The sequence below is a fragment of the Danio rerio genome, chromosome 23, assembly GCF_052040795.2.
Source record: "Danio rerio strain M-AB ecotype USA chromosome 23, GRCz13ab, whole genome shotgun sequence".
NCBI lineage: Eukaryota > Metazoa > Chordata > Actinopteri > Cypriniformes > Danionidae > Danio > Danio rerio.
In genome coordinates this window covers 15,758,643-15,775,365 of record NC_141043.1, presented here as the reverse complement: position 1 = coordinate 15,775,365, position 16,723 = coordinate 15,758,643, and the positions used below count along the sequence as shown (strand labels likewise).

Sequence of the window (16,723 nt, the reverse complement as noted above, 5' to 3'; positions counted from 1 at the left end):
TCATTCATGTTGTCCTAACACAAATCGATTAAGTTAACTTAACACTTTTAACAAATTTATGTGGATTGAACATAAAAAAGGAAAAGTTGTCACAATGAAATCTCAAGAAATGTGTTGTTTCAGCTCAGTTTAAATAAGTAGTAAAATTTTTTTTTGAGTATATATACCTTTCTGGAGATGTATTATGAATGAATGAATTATGTAGCCAAAGAAATGTATAGCTGGATTTTGTCATTAGAGCAAATGCTACGGGGTGGTATGACACTTACCAACTGAGTGCTTAACGCTGTATGGACGACTTTTTTGCTGTTATCAGTTTGTCTAGTGGCTCTCAAATATGTTGGAGGATTTGAGATGCAGAGCGTAGTTGACTGTGATGAAGGGGTTCAGAACAATTTTAAAAAGCAGGTAAAACAAAAACAAAAGCCAAAAAATAAAACAAACAAGTATATAACAGGGTGAGAATGTAGTAAAATCTGAAAATGTGATAAAAATCAGGTGGTGGTGCGGGCTTTTCTTTTTCTCGAATGCTTTTCAAAAAGCCGAAGGTTTGGTTTAGTGAAGTGGGTGGGCGCTGGTCAATCGGTGCTTTTAAAACACTATGGGTTGGGTTCAGGGAATGGCGGAATTGGTCGGTTGGTCAGTCAGTTTGTCAGACGGTCGACAGCGACCTCTGGTGGGTTTAAGCGAAAAGAGCACTTGCACTTCCGAGAGAAATTTGAGATCTCAAAAAGAATACACGGTGGCCTCTAAAAAAAAAAAAAAAAAAAGACGTAGCTTCTTGGATGTATTGGTCGCTCTCCAGAAATGTATGGAGGGGTACGTAATCAGAGTGAACCTGGGTTGACAGTATGGTCGTGTAGTGTAGGTTCTTGTATTTCATAGGTTGTACTACCTAAAAAACTACTAGCACATAATAAATATAAAAAAGTGTGTTAAAGTATGTTCTCTGCAATTGTAGGTTACACAAATAATCATAATGAGAGTGAGTATAGGTTGCTTTTAAAAAGTTTTGCTGACTGGTGTGAAACATATTGTCTTTAGTTGAAAACCAATAAGACCAAAGAAATGATTGTTGATTTTTGTAGACATCCACCAAAAGTGGTGCCAGTGACTATACAGGAGTCAGAAATTAAGATTGTTTCATCATATAGGTACCTTGATGAATATCTTAACAACAACCTCGATTGGTCTGAAAATCAGTTCAGATGTATAAGAAGGGTCAGAGCCGCATTCAAGGTCCTTTGGAGAGTCAGACACTGTTAAAAACATTTTTTTATGATTCTGTGTTTTTGGAACAAAGGTGTGCAATATGAATGTCATTTTATGATTGTTTTTATATATATGTAACTTATTTTATCTAGTATGGAGAGCTCTGCTGTGACGTTAATTTCCCTTTGGGGATTAATAAAGTCAAACAACAACAACAACTACAACAAACAAAATAAGTACCCGTATAGCTGATATCTCAATGGCAAATCAACATACACTCACAGGAATTTAAAAAAAAAAAGTTTGTTATAGTACCAATAGAATAGTTCTTTCTAGTATTTCAATTTAGACTAACTATAGTATCTAACGCATAAGCAAGCACTAGTATCTAATTAATAATAACTAGATTTGAATGTAAAATATATTAGTTGCTAAAAATAAGATTGCCGCATGAATATCGCCGCATGAAAATGCATAATAGTAAAGTTTTTAGATTACATGATTAGATTTGTCTTTACTAGACAGTCTAGTTACCAGCTGGCTTTATCTCGATCTATAGACCATTTTGAGGGATGTAATTAAAAAAGTGGTCCTAACATATTTCCTGTCTTACAGTTATAATTTCCATAGCTTCTGAGAATCCAAAAAAGTCCAAATTTCGATAAATAATTCTATGGCAGGTGTTTTAACATAACAATATCATTGAATTGCTTCTTGTTACAGTTATGAAATAGTTTTACAACAAGCAGGACATTTTTGTGGGCCAATGACATCAACACATTGAAATGGTATTTTTACATGTGCATATAAATGTATAGTATTCCTTACATTTACACAATAAACATTCAGTTTCATATTGGCATTTAGCATAACTTAAATTCCCAAATGCGTGAGATAAGAATTCATTGCTTGCTTAATATTTCTTCATAAAATGCAGTTTGTGCAAAGAGTTATATCTTAGGTAACTTGTTGATTAATTAAACTGGGAATGGCTGAACTCAAATGAGACTGCTATATACAGTAGCTGTTGCATAATTCAGTATGGCATTCAGTTTGAGTCACTGCAGCAGTTTGACCTGCAGTTGATGTTGTCGACAACAAAGATATGGCATCACTTACTTGGAATGATAACAGCAGGTCATAATTCAGAGAAGTCTACTTCTAGATCATTTAGTCACAGAACCTGTGTTTATTTAATTATAACATGGTAAAACTAAGAAATATTGCTGACACTTTACAATAAAGTTTCATTAGTTAAATAGCTAATGCATCTACTAATATAAACAATACATTTATTACAGTATTTATTCAGCTTTGTTGATGTCAGGAAATGAAAATAAAGTCATTCATTGTTAGTTCTTGTTATCTCATAGTGAATTAACTAATGTTAACAGGCACTGAACTTTGCATATTATGTATTACAGTTTTTCTCCATTGGTTTGACTCATTTCTTGAAACAGAAATTACATTCTCAAAATTCTAAGACCATTTGACAAAACAGTGTTACAGTTTAGAACAACACCATAGCTCATATATATAGTTAATTTAAACAGTCAGTGCCCCCAAAATGATTTGTCCCTTTGGCATTATGTAAGCACTGCAAGTCAAAATGTTTAGATGTTTTGTCATTATGGCACAGGACCACTAAAATATCCCTCATGTCCACCTTACAGTCTTAGCCCAGTCCTTCATTGACAATGGTTATTGTACTGTTTTTGTCTCGCTAACAGAATACAATTGTGTATAAAACAAAACAAAACAAAAAAAAAGGATTTTAGGGTAAGAGTAGCCTCCAAGGTTTGACGTCATACAATGCACTTTTTTATTGCAATAATTAACCACACACAAAGTTACTTCCATATATCAAAGCAAAAAGAATAAATATCTGTAATACATTGTAATCAAATGTTCTAAGGATTCACCTACTGTATGGTTTTCATGGTATTTTGGTCTTGACGAATTTTGACAACTGAACAGACTATTGTGCATGTAATAACATGTACAATGAAGTGACGCTGACACATTTTGGAGAGAACAACCATTAGACTGAGAATTAACAATCAGTTTAGATCAACAAGATCTATTCACTTGGAAATTGTGCTAAATGTAGGCTATCTGTACTTAATCATTTGCAAAGATGTACTTTGCAATTTGATGAAATGAATGAGAAATTCAATTCTGTTGTGAACAATTACCAAGTGGTTTGGAGGTTCGTCCATGTTGTATTGAGAATGTAATTTCTGTTTCAAGAAATGAGCCAAACCAATGGAGAAAAACTGTAATAAGTACATATTACATTGAATTAGAATACTATTTTGCTATTTTCCGCTGCGTAAAAACGTGCTGGATAAGTTGGCGGTTTATTCCGCTGTGGTGACCCCGCATTAATAAAGGGACTAAGCCGACAAAAAAATGAATGAAATGAATGAATGATATATATATATGCAGGGGTGACACAGTGGCACAGTGGGTACTGTTGTCACCTCACAGCTAGAAGGTCGCTTGTTCGCGTCCCGGCCAGGCCAGTTGGCATTTCTGTGTGGAGTTTGCATGGTTCTCCAGGTTGGGGGTTGAGCATTGGGCTGATGACCCACCTCATAAAACAAGATGTTACAAAACACCAACATGGTGTGGGTAAATATTAACTTTGATATAAACAGCCCTGAGAGTATGTAAAGAATATATAAGCTGAACATTTTTGAAGTTTAGTCTAGTTTAGCCAATTTAAGTTATCTATACTTAACCCTGTACCGCATGGTGTTGCCATATGGCAACATGATATTTATGTTCATTTCCCTGCCACTGTTTCTTTAAGACCAACATTGAATTGTTTTGTTGATTAGAAAAGACCTTAGAGTAGCCAATGATGTGCTTTGGTTAAGTCACATGACATGCAGTGTTTTTCTGTGGTGCGATTTTAGACAGACTGGTGTTCATTGTGAGTAGTTGCTTAATGCAAATGTAAACCTCAAAAAATCAAATCCAAAAAAGGATCAAATTATTTCAGATCCACAAAAAAATCTGAAACATCACATGATGACATATTCACAACTGAATTTTTTTCTATCCAATAATTTTTTTGTAAATCGATCAATGTGTGTGTTCACTTGTAATTGTAATGTTTACTTGGAATGTGCAATATTGCAATAGGTTAGCTAGCTAGCAAGGTCAGCTGTGAACTTTTAAGTTTTAACATAAACAACATGAATAGTAGAGTAATGTTGAATAGTATGTTAATGACAGTTGCATGATAAATAAAATTTAGTTTTAGTGGCAATACTACTTTTGAATAGATATCAATACAGGGAAAAGTTTATTAGCGAGCACCACCATGTTCTATGGTAAGTGAAAGAAGAAAAGGACAGAACTGAAACTTTCTGCAGATGAAAGTGAGGGTGGGATGGGTTTTAGTGAGCATGAGAATGATGCAGATTGGACATTTGATAAGAGCAGTGATGGAGTCAGTTCAGGTAAGCTCAGAGGCAGATAAGACAGGCGCAGTATAGTATATTATAATATATAAACATTGTTAGCTAGTAGCTCATTCTGATTCATCTGGATATACCAGACTTGTTATTTATTTGTTATAATATTTAATGGAGAAAATATGTATATTTACTGTATGTTGTATACATGATAATACAATATTATGTTTGTTTTCAATAATATTCAGCAAAAAAAGAATGGAATAAATGAAAGCTGTTGTGTTATCAGTTGTTGGAAAGCATGTATAAGGTGTTATTTATTAGTTTAGTGTTAAAGATTATAATACAGCAACAGCAATTAAATCATTTCAAACAACTAAATTATTAATTATAAATAAAGTTCTAAATTTGAAATGTCTACATTAGATCCACTGTTAGACGTTGTTGCCATATGGCAACATTTCATAAAGTTTGCAACACAAAGACATTTTTACAATATTTTTTACAGCACTTTTTACAGCCATTTTAAGAAAAGAAAAATTGTTACTTTTTTAGATCTATCATAATGCATGCAGTAGAGGATTAAACATTTAAGTTATCTGTTATTAAACATTTAAATTAACTCAATGAAGAGACCACATTTGGTCAACTGATTTAATTGAGTTGTCGATTTCCCATTACTCAAACGAACTGAGGGAATAACTTTTCTCATATCATTTGAGTAGTCTCAACTTAGGGTTTATAATATTTTTTCATGTGAGCTTCCATGTTATATAGCAATGTTAAAATTCAAAAGATGAATGGATGGATGGATGGATGGATGGATAGATAGATAGATAGATAGATAGATAGATAGATAGATAGATAGATAGATAGATAGATAGATAGATAGATAGATAGATAGATAGATAGATAGATAGATAGATAGATAGATAGATAGATAGATAGATAGATAGATAGATAGATAGATATGTCATCTAATTGAGTGTATTAGAATTATTCTCCTCGTCCACCTTTGTGAGTCTTTCTCTCCACATGAGAGCAGAGGAGCACCAAGAGGAGGAGGAGGAGGAGGACAGGTGAAATCAGCTGGCTGTGCGGAGCTGCATGTTCGCAGGCCTTTAGGGGGAGTGTTGAGACGCGTGGAGACTGAGACTGGCACCGCGTCTGAGTGAAGGGGGAGAGGCTGGGAAACGACGGGAGCACAAGCAAGGCAGAGCTTCACTGTCTGTGGCCCTCTGTCCCCTCGTCCTCGATGCCTGCAAAAAACACATCGGCCGACCCATAACAAGGACACCGAGCGACCGAAGCACCGCGCGCTCTCTAACCACCGCCGCCGCCGCCGAAGCGCCCGAAACGCATAGATGTCCACGGTGAGTCAGAGCTTTTTTCTTGGGTGATCAGTCATGTTTTATGTACGCCCGCTTACTAATGGACAAACGTTATACAAGCGGCTTGCCTTTTACAAAGGACATTCAGAAGACTCGTGTGCGTGCTTGTGGACGGCTTCAACGCAGCGTTAGCCTTGAGTTTTGACATGGTGAAGAAAAAAATGCAACACCCCTTTCTCTCCATTCACACCAGCGATGTATATATACTCAAGATTGAACCTCTGCGTCTTGGCTGTTATGTTTCCCTAAAGGTCGAACGCTGCCCCAAAAATAATGTGAAATAACAAGCAAAACAACAGCCGGCGGTGTTAATAGATGTCATGCGCGAGTCCTTAAGGATGTCCATCTGATCGGATGTTTGCCTCTATAAAACAAGGCTATGGTGACTGGTGCGTTGGAATGTTTGCACAGTATGATCTCTATAGCATGTCCACCGCAGATATGGGCACGTTCACGGCCTGTGGCGCGCTATAATTCAGCTCTCCGGGTGAAGGACAGGACTGTATAGCCCACACTTGGCGGTCGGGTGTGACATGCTGTGTTGCACAAGTATCCGCACACTGTTACTGTAACAGCCTCGACACGGTCACTGCTGCGAATATGGTACACACACGCACACACACACTCGCAGTCAGTGTTATGTAACGAAACATCTCCAAACGGCCTATGGGAGAAATGCTGCATAGTTCTTCTAGCAAGATGAGCCATCGATGAAGCACTGAAATTATGCAGCATGCATATGTTATGGCGATGGAGAGCAGTCGGTGGTGTGTTTATGTGCGTCAATGCTTGTCTAGCGTAAATACGCGGATTATTATTTTTGTAGGATAAGGCAGCGTGATCTGATTGATGGAGCTTTTTTATTGTGAGAGGAAACCGGGGCTTAGATTAATAACGGTTGTGTTGTTGTGGATGATGCGACGTTGTGATCTCTGTATTTGCATTATGTAACATCAGCGCGCGGCTGTTGAAATGTCGTGCAAACGTCCCGGAGGAATACGGCACGATATAGCCTACGAGAGCCAGCGAGGAGAGGATGCACGGTGGTACAGATACAACCACAGTGTGTGTATTTGTGCAGTGCTTCTCTTAAGTGTGGCCTCTGCTAAAACAATGACTCGAGAGTAGGCTGTGTAGGCTATTGGGCTATGGAAGTTAAAAGGTTAGTTCACTTAAAAATGAAAATTATGTCTTTGTTTGCTATCCCTCATGTCGCTATACAAACCTCTTTTTATTCAGAATACAGTAGAAGTGTTTGTAAGAATGTCTGAAATATTTCTGCTGCTCCATTGAAAGTTTATTTACCACAAACTCTGACGGATCGAAATGTCTATCAAAATAAATCCACATTAAACCCTGCAGGCTGCAGGCACAGGACGTCAACATTTTTTGTCTGGAAATGAAAACTGGGTTGACATCAATGTCCAATCCAAAATCAACCTAAAATTAACGTCTAATCATGTTACACCTTGACGTTGTGTGTGGACGTTATCAGACGTTGAATTTTGGTCACTTTTCAACACAACCTTAAATCAACCAAATATCAACGTAATTTGACATCGGTATTGGACGTCAGACTGACCTTTTCCTTAGACAATGGCTAGACATTTAGTTTTGGCCACCTGATGTCATGACTTAAATCTAACCTAATATTAACGTCTTATGATGTTGTGTGCCTGCTGGGAAGTGCTTTAAACCAAGTCTAAGACACACATTCACTCCGTATAATGAATAGATTTAATTTGGGCTTTTATTATTTACAATAAAATATAGATCAATAAATATATGTCTCGATTTTTGATGTAACCCTTATTACCCGAAGGTGGGAATTGAGATGTTACGTCAAAACAACATTACAGGATTCTTCTAATGTTTTGTTATGACGTTACTCAGAGAGACAGACTAAGGGGAATTCAATTTAATTCATATTTATTTCTATAGCAATTTTTACAATGTAGATTGTGTCAAAGGAGCTTAACATAGAACAGAAGATCAACCATACCTGCTTTACACACAAGAACAAACCTCATCAGAAACTCTAATATGATGGCTTCATTTGTTTTCCAAAGATGAATGAAAGACATGAACGTGAGAAAATTATGACAGAATCTTATTTTGGGGTAAACTATCTCTTTAATTCATACAGAACAGGCCCAACACCATAAAAGTAATAGCACTTTCAGTTGAAGCAATCTAAATAGGATCATTTGTACAATATAAACACTCTATTTGTGGAAAACTTCAAAGTTTTGTCCATGTGGAATCAACATTTACAATGTTTTTTTGCTAGAGCACATTAGCTCCTTTCACACATTCAGACCTTTTCCGGAAAATTACCGGCAATTCTCCAGAAAGGTCTGTATGTATGAAAAGGCCCTTTTTAAAAATACTGGTAAATTTGTTCCGGCTATTTTCCAGAAAGAGAAGATGTAACATTATTAGTAATCTGCCGGAATGCTGTTCTGTGTGAATGCTGAAGGAAAATTGCCAGAAAGAGCGTGTTCATAATTAGAACCCGATAACGTGAGACAACTACTCCAACCAATCAGAACATTCAGACACATTCACCTCTGCGCTGTTTATGAAAATAAAAGCCGGATTTTCCAAATATTTACCGGTATCACTGTGTGAAAGGGGGTAATGTTGTTCTTCAATTAATTCATGTTAGTTAATCCACAGAAAAAAAAACAACAGTTTGTTTTGGTAATCTTCAATCAAAGTCTGACCCTTTGCTTCTACATTTGAAGTGGTGGTCCTTCACTGATGATCAGTTTTACAGTTTCATCAACAATACCCTTAACAACGCCCCTTAACCGTTAGTTTGCTATTAGGGAATTGGAAGTACATCAACATGCTGAAATAAAACTTCTGGTTCTCAAAGACTTTAATGACCTGTTTTTGCACCTATGACTAAAGCAGCCAATCAAAAACATCTGTTGATCTCTTGAGCATGACCAATCAGAGATGTTTATAGGGATGATGCACCAAAATATTAAAATATGTTGTTTCTTTCCATCACGCAATGTGACTATTGTTTCTCCAGTAAAATGAACAAAGATTTAATTAGAAACTGTGGCCCTTAGTGATTCATACAATGGGTGAACCTACTGGCACTTTCAGATTCAAAAACATATTTACAGGAAACACTAAATAAGTATGTGGCTCCTGGTGATACATTGAAGTACAATGAAGTGAAATGATTGTTTAAGAAAGTGAACAACAGTAATCAACGGACGTAATTCATTTTAGTGACGGCTCGTAAGTAATTACAAAGGGAGTTACAATAGGCTGCAATGCTTGACATGTGATAACCATAACAATGGAGAGGACAAAAATATATCACATGTCAGTATATATAAAGCTAGAGCACCTGCGCTAACTCCAGAACCACCCTCAGTCATTTACTTCTCCAACAGGGGCTATATTAGTGTGTTATGGCATCCAAATGAGCCATGCTGAGTTTGTGAGGGAATCCCTTGTTGAACAACATACTAGAATGCAACACACCTACTGCATTTACAATGTCTTACTATATATGGCATCAATAATGTGAGAAGTATGCGATTCTGAATTTAGCAGTTGTTTCGAGTTGGATCTTGTAAATGAACTAGTTCACAGACGGATTTATTCATATACTGGGCTAAATTACTTCAAAATGGATATTGAAAGTGCTAGAAAAAATCATGCTAGGTGTTAAGGTCTAATATACTTTAAGCAAAGTTCTCTGTTTGATGGCAAAAAGTTTGAAAAGGCTGAGTGACGGTATACTGTTTCCGAACATTCGGACACTCCTGCACTGCAGTAGGCCTGTACGATATCGGAGAAAACTGACATTACAAATTTAGTTTTTCTACGATATATATATTGCAATATTAATGCCATTGTATTTAAATAACTCCATTAGGAAAGAATTCATAATTTTACATTTGTGATAATTGTGTAGGGAGTGTGTATATTCTAAAATACATTCATTCATTTTCTTGTCGGCTTAGTCCCTATATTAATCTGAGGTCGCCACAGCGGAATGAACCGCCAACCTATCTAGCACGTTTTTACGCAGCGGATACCCTTCCAGCCACAATCCATCTCTGGGAAATATACAAGCATAAATAAATACGATATAATAAAATGTGCATGATTTAAACATTGCTATCCTGGATATTCTAACAGTATTGAGGTCAAATGTAAAATAACAATGTAATGTAATCAAAATATTTAATCGGGGGTAAAATAGCACTGTATAGCAGGGGTGTCAAACTCATTTTAGCTCACAGGGCCACATGGAGGAAAATCTGATCCCAAGGGGGCCGGACCGGTAAAATCATGGTAAATATAACTTAAAAACAAAACCTTCAGATTGTTTTCTTTTATTAAAAAATGTAATGTCATTTTTAAACTTCATCCCGCGGGCCAGATTAAACCTGTTTGTTGGCCTTATCCAGCCCGCGGGCCGTACGTTTGACACCCTTGCTGTATAGTCTTCATTATAATAAGAAATCCAATTCATCTTAGTTAAAGTTTTATAATCTATTGTGCTCAAATGGTTTAACTACCTTGAAATCGTAAGGTCACATGCCTTTCGAAAATAGTTGCATTCGCTGTAGGCATGGGCCGGTATAAGATTGTGATGGTATGATAACTTTGGATATAAATATCATGGTATGGTGATTACTGCTCTAAATATATATTCTTTTTAAATGTTTGGGTAAAAAACAAAAACTTTTTCTTTCTATTTGAAAACAATATATTTTATTTTGAGAAACATTTCAAATATTTTGGAGCACTAAACAGGTCAGTCTAAATAATTACTTATGAATAAAGTCTAAAGTCTAAACAAAGACTTCTGCTGTCTTCATTAGTTTCAAAAACACTGATTTTGTTTTTACAATTTAAAAGCATCTTTGGAGATCTTTTCTGCTAGAGATACAGTGTCCTAAAAAAACTAACAAAAAAATTTATTAAAAAATGTTACACATACCTTAGGAACAGCGCTATACCCAGAAAATGGTTATCATCCCATGCCTAATTCGCTGTAGTAGGGTTAAACTTTGCTTGTGTTCTGAACTGTTTCCTGATTAATTATAATGACAAGTCAAAACTGCAGATTCTGCGATGTGACTCATATTCGCACATTGCGATATCGATGCTGGAACGATACATTGTACAGCCCTTGTAGGCAGGCTTGTAAATGTCATGATGCTTGTGTGCACCCCTAAATCTGCTAGTCAACCCTCAAATGTATTCAATGTCAACTTGGTGTTGATGTTTTGGATGTTGTTCTCCTGTCTGACAGTAAAATGACAAACTAATTGGGGGAAAAATTGCTCGTCAATGAAGGCATAATCATCACAGACCGTGTTTTAGTAGAAAGGCTTTTAGTAGAAAGCCTGCAATCAAAAAATATTTTTAAGTCTTCTTGTTTAAACTACTTATTTAATATAAATTGAAACAACACAATTGTTAATTTGTTTTGGGGAAAGCTTAATTGTTTTATGTTTAATCCACTTATAATTGTAAAAGCTATGAAATTATCTTAATCAATTTGTTTTGAGACAACATGAAGAAATTGTGTGAACCCTGCTTTTGTACAGTGTGTGGGAAAAAACTAACCAGCCATATTGCAGAATGTTATTAACAGTGATCCTAAAACAATTGTTGTTATAATGAGAAAAACACAAGCTTCACATGTTGTGATGCATTAAAATCACATGTGTACTAAATGTGAAACATGGTTTTTGTAACATCTTCATGTCAAACCCATTTTAGCTATTTTAAGCATTCCAAATTTCATGTTTCATGTGTAAATTTAAAGGGATAGTTCACCCAAAAATGAAACTTGCTTCATCTTCCTCATGTGGTTTGAAAACCTGTTTGAATTTCTTTCTTCTGTTAAACACAAAATAAGATATTTTGAAGAATGCCGGTTGCACCATTGACTTTCATAGTAAGGCAAAATTATAAGGTGTATTATGGAATATCTTAAATTGACCAGTAGCGTTTTTTTTCAATCCCTTATATTTATATTTTGTGCATGTAGCCTACTCGTGCATGATTTTAATGTGTATTGTTTAAACTGCTTAATTAAAATGAGCTGAAACAACACAATTCTTGAGATTTCAGTGAGACAACTTATTTTTTTATGTTCAATCCATATAAATTTGTTAAAAGTGTTAGGTTAACTTAATCGATTTGTGTTCGGACAAGATGAGTAAGTTGTGTGGAACCCTGCATTTTTTACAGTGTAGTGTAATGGCGACACACCATCTTTACCAGACTCTGACAAACTCCGCCTCTGCTTTTATCCCACCCTGAATTCCCAGCTGGCTCGCTTTGGCCCAAGGTATTTAGCGGGCAAAAAAAGGTGGGCCAGTGGCCCAGAGGAAGCCCTGTTTTGCTCCGACTAGGCCCCGGAAGTATCTGTGGAAATGCAACTGGCCCTGGCTCGCTTTAGGCGTGACAGTGGAAAAGCGGCTAATGGGTGCCAACAATCAGCATTTTATAAGACATCTTCTTTTGTGGTTTTGTTCAGAAGAAAGAAACTCGCACAAGTTTGGAACAAGTAAGGGACATTCTACCAGAAACGTACATGATCTGTCCTTGAAATAAAAACATAAATACAGTGAATAAGTAAGTATTTAGAATACTTATTAAGAAGTTTTTCATCCCAATAAATGTCTAAAATGGACTGAACGTTGATTTCTGTGGGTTGTTCTGTTAAGGAACATGTCATTCATTTGGTTCTCAGATTTTTTCTGTAATAAAAACACTTTAGAAATGTACAAACCCTGTTATTGTCCTTGTTCTCAGCCCAACTGAACCTACAGCTTTAATAGTTTTGTTATGCTAAAAACTTAAAATTATAAATAAATTTTACAAAGAAATAATATTTTACAATTGTCCCCATGTTTCTGCCAGATGTTTGCATTAAATTTAACATAAAATGTGTGGTATAACTCTGTGGAAATGACTTCATTTGACGTAGAGGAAAAGCTGACAGTGATCAAGGATGCATTCTATCATTGATTTGTATGATTTCATGCTTGTTTTTGTATGATTTTTTTGAGGAGGACAAGCTTAAAGGTCAGGCCCTGTCACATTATGTAGAGAAAATGTACGTTTGTGGTTGAATGTCACGTAAAGGGTGAGTAAATGAAGAATTTTAGGTGAAATATCCCTGACTCAAAAAATAATGTTTGCTGTTTGTTTAAACTACATATTTAAAATGAGCTGAAACAACACATTTCTTGTTTTTTGGGGGGGAAACTTAAGTGGTTTGTGCTCAGTCCAATTAAATAAGTGTGTAAAAACTTAATTTCTTTGTGTTGTCCAAACACTAATCGATTGTGTGGAACCCAGCATTTTTTTCTAATGCTTTAAGATGTAATGATTAAGTGCATGAACAGTGGCTGTTTCAAGTGACTTTAATATTTTAACCTAGAAGAACCCTTACTGATTTTTCCTACGTACGAAATACTGTACGTCCCGGGAGGTACGTATTTGTGGAATTTTTGTTTTCGCAAATCCGTGAAAGGCCGCTGTGTGCGCTTTTTCCCATCTCAAACGTCTCTCGCAAGCACCGTTCACGCCTGCACTGTCCTCGGGTTAACCCACCAAGGCCGCTGTCGAGTAACTGACTGAATGACTGACTGGGTGATTAGCCGACCCATCCTCCTTCTCCTTCCCTAAACCCAACCAGTTTTACCAATTAACCCGCCCACACGCTTACTTCCCTAAACCCAAACAACGATTTACAAAAGCCGTCCAGAAAGAGAAAAGCTCTCATCTGATTTTTACTATGTTTTCAGATTTCACCACATTCTCACCCTGTTATGAACTCGTTCCCCTTTATTTCTTGGATTCTGTATTGGCTTACCTGATTTCTGGAACCACTCTTCCCCGGACTCGAACCCGGTCGTCATCGTGGTCAGCTCCTCACTGCGTCTCAACTCCGCCAACATACACAACGAGCTAACTGGACAAACTGGTTGCAGACTACGTTTTTAGAATGAGCTTGGGCGGTTTATTTTACAATTGAAAAAAAAAATCTGTTTATTTGCTTTTACATAACATATTTCAAAGCCCCATAACTGTGTCAATTACATTTTACAACAGCTCTTTCGAAACTTCAAAATTTGATCTTTTTTGGTATATGGTTGTTTGTGTATTTTTTTCTACAACTCGAAAATGAGTGAACTAAATAAATATGAGTAACTACTTCACCCTGGAGGTCATCATGTTAAACATGCACATAACATTGCAAAAATGGGACACATTGTGTCATTTTTTCCAGTACGCATGATTTTCTGTCATTTGTTTCACACCTATGCGCAGATAGATTCCAATCAGTATTTCCAGTTCTTTAAGAGATTCCAGATTGTTGCACACTGTACACATTTGTTAACGCAAACATTTCTGCTGTGTGTGAAGATTGTCTGGAGGTGTTACAAACTCAACCGTAAAGACCTATAAGCTGGAACAAACATACATTTATTTGTCCTGTTAATATGTCTTGATTTAAAGAAGAACCAGTCATTTTATGAGAAGATATGGAAGAATGAATCAAAGAGAGGATTTTTCCATAAATCATCAAAATGTCCAGTACAAGTGAATATGTACAGGTCTAAAACAAACAGTGACAGGTCCCTGTTTGTCCATCAATACCTTTCAACATAACCAGCTAGTCTTGTAGTTACACATACGTAAGACAAATATCTCTTATTTGCTGGTTTGTGTACAAATATTATATTTATATTTATTTGTTTAAATATATTTATTTGTTGATACCCGCCAGGACTGACTGATTGACGGCCGGATTATCCGTTTAAGATGATCACGTCTTACCTCTGATAATCTGTGATTGTCTGATTAGACTGGATATACCAGGACTACTGCTTTTGGATTAAACAAGCAATTATCAGAGATTGGAAGAGGCTTCATTGCTATTTTAACAGTGCTTGGAATTCTGTATAATACACAACAAGTTTTTGGATGGTTAGGCAATGGAGATTCGTGCAAAGTCATAAAACTGTGTTAACCAGAGATATTAGACTGCTGATTGCCAGTCGTTTGACCAATGCAAATAGAGTAATCCAGAGAACACTGTGATGATCTCTTTAAGCTGTTAATATGCAGAGTCAATAAAGCGGTAATTGCAGGGTTGTTATTAACATATGCAGAGGACAAAATACTTTTATACTACATTAAAATACTACATTAATTTAAAAGCAAAATACTTATAAAATAGACAATACAAACTAGGGATGCACGATATTGGAAAAAAGCGTTATTCACTGTAAAAAAAATGACACAATTCCTTCATGTTGTCCCAACAAACATCTACCAAGTTAACTTATTTGTTTTAAGTGGACTAAACATAAAACAATTAAGTTGTCCCCCTCAAAAAACTGAAGAGTTGTGTTGATTCAATCGTTATTGTTCCAAAGCAGCTTCACAAAAGGTGGACATCATCACATTACAGCAAAATTAAAAAAAGTTAAGGACTTGTGTATAGAGTTGGCAGTACATAAACAAAGTAAACTGCAGTGATACAGTAAAGGGCTCTATTTTAACAATCTAGGCTCAAAGTCTAAAGTGCATGGCGTAAAAGCATTAAGGGCACGTTCAACGCCACTTTTGCTATTTTAAGGATGGAAAAATACAGTTTGTACCATGGCACATGGTCCAACAGGGTTCTTATTCTCTTAATGAGTTATGAGTGTGTTTTGAGCATTAAACCACTTTATTCAGTCGCTATTTTACATGGCGACTTTGTAAGTGGAAAAACGAAACGCATCAGTGAGAAAACAGTTAAACAAATCATCTGCAGCATGAAAATAAAGAGCCTCCTCAATTCGGCCTCTTCACTTTCTCTTTACTTACTTTTACTCTTTACTCCTTTACTTTCATGGATAAGGAAATGATGTTGTACGTACTCCACTGAAGACATTCATTAGACTACATATTTAATTTAGTTTGTTAAGTGCAAAGATTTGTTTTTAAACTATTTCTAAATTCAGGTCTGATTCCCACCAAATGAATAAATTAACAAAAATAAAGAGTTAAAATATGTCTTATTCTTTTGCCCAATATAGTGACACATACGTCTCCGACCGTTGTCTGATGTTTTGACTCTTCTCCGCTTTCACTTCCATCATTACAAAATGGCCAAGAAGGATAGGATTAAATGTGAAAAATTGATCTAGCAATTGCTTTAAAATGGTTCAGTCTGATTTGCGAGAGGATTACAAATTAATATATTATTTTAAAATGATTGATTGCTAAGATCTAACTTAATCAATTAAAAAATGGTTGCTGAATTTGGACTTGCTTGCATGCTAGCATATATTTGTACTATTACTGTCAGAGAAGGATATAGTAAAGGTACCGCATTCCACAAGGGATTCACTCACAAAAAAAAGAACATTTAAAGCTCAGAAATATCCTTAAATGGCAAGAAGAGCAGGGTAATAAATGTGAAACTTACATCTCCTGTCAGGGCTCAGAATTTAATTGAAAACAAAAACAATTCAAAACTCAAAAACTTACATTGATAAATAGTTTCTTCACTAAAAAAATGTGCTTATCATCTAGAAACTCTGAATCTACGTGAAGTTCAGTATTACTGCACTCAAGTATAAGGGCTTATACTTTGCCATTATTGCTTAGGTAACACAAAAATTCTACATGTCCTTTGAT

General features: G+C 35.8%; 1 protein-coding gene across 2 annotated transcripts in view; it reads left to right on the top strand.

Annotated features, from left to right (window-relative positions):
* Positions 1-5,788: 5,788 nt before the first annotated feature.
* adcy6a (adenylate cyclase 6a) overlaps positions 5,789-16,723 on the top strand; it is a 137,835-nt gene continuing 126,900 nt past the window's right edge. For both annotated transcript variants that reach the window (XR_015523279.1, XM_087306681.1), the window contains exon 1: positions 5,789-6,010. The gene's annotated coding sequence lies outside the window, so the exon portion shown is untranslated. The remainder of the gene's footprint in view (positions 6,011-16,723) is intronic.